The following is a 2998-nucleotide window of genomic DNA, read 5'->3' on the forward strand; positions in this document are numbered from 1 at the left end:
TTTTCCCAGCGTAATAGGGAGAAGCTGCGCCGTCTGCCCACGGGCACAGCCGCTGCATCGTGCCCTGTGGACACCTCGTCTGCATGCTGGATCTTGGCCACGTCTGGTGACACAAGGCAGGGCGGGTGGTGTGGCACCAACAGGACGAGTCTCCACGCTCGCGTGGCTTTTGGAGCTCAGTCTGTGACAATGCCGGACTTGCTCCAAGGCTGAAGGAGTGGCTGCATTAAAGACCTACTCGACATTGTAGCTCAAGTAATGATGCCTGCTAAGGGTTGCTTCACTTCCAGAGCTTGCAGCAACTGTTCACATCCCTCTTTGCATGTGTGATGAGTGGTAGGTGTTTCTTGTGCAGGGACACTCATAATGACACGCCGTCACCCTGCACGCACTCGGCTGTGCAGAGCTGTCATTGCACCCCAGGCTGATGTCATGCAGATGACCCAGTTTGGGTGGCTGTGCCTTGTAATGAGTGGCTGGCGTGACTGGTGCCTGAGCAGCGCCTCTGTCCTCCTCACTGTCAGCAGGTGAAGGGGCTGTTGGCCCCCCAGGCTGCTGCAGAACAAGGCGACCAGAGGAAAATGTTGAATATTGTGAAAGGCAAGAGAAGAGTCATGGAAACAAGTGGACGGAGACGTGTTGTGCTGAGTGACTCCGGTGTGAGGCTGCAAGAACTGTGTCTTTTGAGGGCTTTTCTGCTGGTTTTCCATCGATGCTGCAAGGCTGGTATTTCCCCCCAGGCTGATGTCATGCAGATGACCCAGTTTGGGTGGCTGTGCCTTGTAATGAGTGGCTGGCGTGACTGGTGCCTGAGCAGCGCCTCTGTCCTCCTCACTGTCAGCAGGTGAAGGGGCTGTTGGCCCCCCAGGCTGCTGCAGAACAAGGCGACCAGAGGAAAATGTTGAATATTGTGAAAGGCAAGAGAAGAGTCATGGAAACAAGTGGACGGAGACGTGTTGTGCTGAGTGACTCCGGTGTGAGGCTGCAAGAACTGTGTCTTTTGAGGGCTTTTCTGCTGGTTTTCCATCGATGCAGGAAAGAGGACTTGAATTCAGGGGCACCGGCTGAGTTCCTGTGGAAGGCTGAAGGCTGGATCATCCTTATCCTCGCTGCTAGCTGCTCTGGCCATCTCTTCTTAGAAACCATGGCAGAACAGGCCCCTCTGGGTGCGATGTGTTGTTCTGGTAGGGACTGGCCAGACAGTCACAGCGTCCACTGGAGTATTCAGCTAGTGATTCATCCCAGTCCCAACCCATTTCCACCCAGCTTCTGTCATCTGAGCACCAAGGTTTGAAGGAGGCTTGAGGAAAGAGGTCTGGTGATGTACCCTGGCATGTCCCAGCCCTCCAGCGAAGGGGGAATTCCAGCACCAAGGTTCCCCAGGGAGCACATCCTGACACGTTTGAGTCCAAGGACGTTTTTAGTCAGACAAAAAGCCAGCGTTCCTTTAGTCCAGCACTGGCCAGGGCAGCTTCTCCAGAACACCAGCCAAAGGCTTTGATTTGCGCTGGGCTCAGGGGAGGCCATTCCCGCTGAGCAGGTAGCGGGCAGACAGTGGGCAGTTACCTGCATTTCCCACGAAGCTGTTGGTGAGTCCTTGCCGTCAGCCCCGGCTCGCAGCAGCCGTGGCCGTCGCCTGCGCTCTCCCGGGAAGATCGAGTTCGGACAAAGCCTCGCTGCCAGTGCGGGTGAGACAGAAGAGGCCGGCTGGCTGCTGCCGGCATCTCTATTTTAGTACTTCCTGCCCCTTGCCGGTTCTCTCCCAGTCTGGTTCCTTTGCGGAAGTCTCCTGCTGTTCTCCAATCTACTCCTTTAATTTCTCTCGCCCTTTTTTGTGTGGGAGGTGGGGGGTGCTGGATCGGATGTAAAATTCTGTCCTGGGCAATAACGGGAAAGAGGATGGATCTGCCTGGTGTTTCTCTAACTGGGGGAAGAGAAATCATAGCTTCATTTTCCTGCGAATAATTCCTCTGCATTTCTCCTTCATTAGTGTTCTCCAGCATTTCCCTCACTCCCAGCTCATCAGCTGACCCATCTCATGAGATGCTCTGGTTCCCAGAACGTGCCCATGTGTTAGCTGCTGTCACAGCCCTGGCAGTGTCCCTACCCGCTGTGGCGCTCCACAGATACCTGCCAGCCGTCGGGCAGCATTCGCAGCCTGGTCCTGGCCTTGAGGGGATGCTCTTCTGCCCCAGTCGCTGAGGAGACAGACTTCACAGTGACTGTGTTAGAAACACCAGAACTTCCACTGTAATGATTGCGACCGGGGTGGAGTGGTTGCCTGTCTAGTGACCGCTAACGCTAGGACGTGCTAACCTGGGATGTCTGTGGGGTGAAACAACGCTTGTCTTCTGTGTGACGTCTGAAGAAGCACAGCTCTGAAGCTGGACTCCAGAAGCATTTGGTTTAGTGTTCTCTTGAGCTGGTGGCATTATTCTGTGGTCAGTGTGTTATCACTGGTTGGGGCATATTAAAAAGTGACTTGGCAGCGCGTTGGCCTTCCACGGTGCACTAGGAGGGTTCTTCGGAGTGTGGTGGGTTTGGGTTGATGCTCAAGTGAAGAATACTTGCTGTTGTCTGTCGGTGAGGCCTGGCCCACAGCTCCCTAAGCCACGAAGGTCTTACTTTCCTTTTTTAACTCTTAATCTGATCCTCTGCCGCTCCATGATCCAGCTGATGCTGGTTTATTTGCTGTGCGTACCTACAACTAAACGATTCAGAGCACTGAACCGACCGATCAGAATCGCCCTGGTCAGGCTGTAATTCCAGCAGCACTTTTTACCAGGTATGTAGCTCAGGAAGATCAGCTCTGAGTTGTTCAGGAGATTAAGGAGAAACTTTATTGATGAAATTAAAGCTCGTTCTCCTTGTTCCCTGCTTTGCTCTTGAGAACGTTGAACGCCTGCTCTGAACGGGCCAAGGTGTTGCTGCAGCCTCAGTGCCCAGATGCCTCTGGTGGTTCCTGCCAGGGGCGGTGGGGTGTGGGGGGGGTCGGGCT

This window comes from Buceros rhinoceros, unplaced genomic scaffold (genome assembly GCF_000710305.1).
Source record: "Buceros rhinoceros silvestris isolate BGI_N320 unplaced genomic scaffold, ASM71030v1 scaffold26382, whole genome shotgun sequence".
Lineage (NCBI taxonomy): Eukaryota > Metazoa > Chordata > Aves > Bucerotiformes > Bucerotidae > Buceros > Buceros rhinoceros.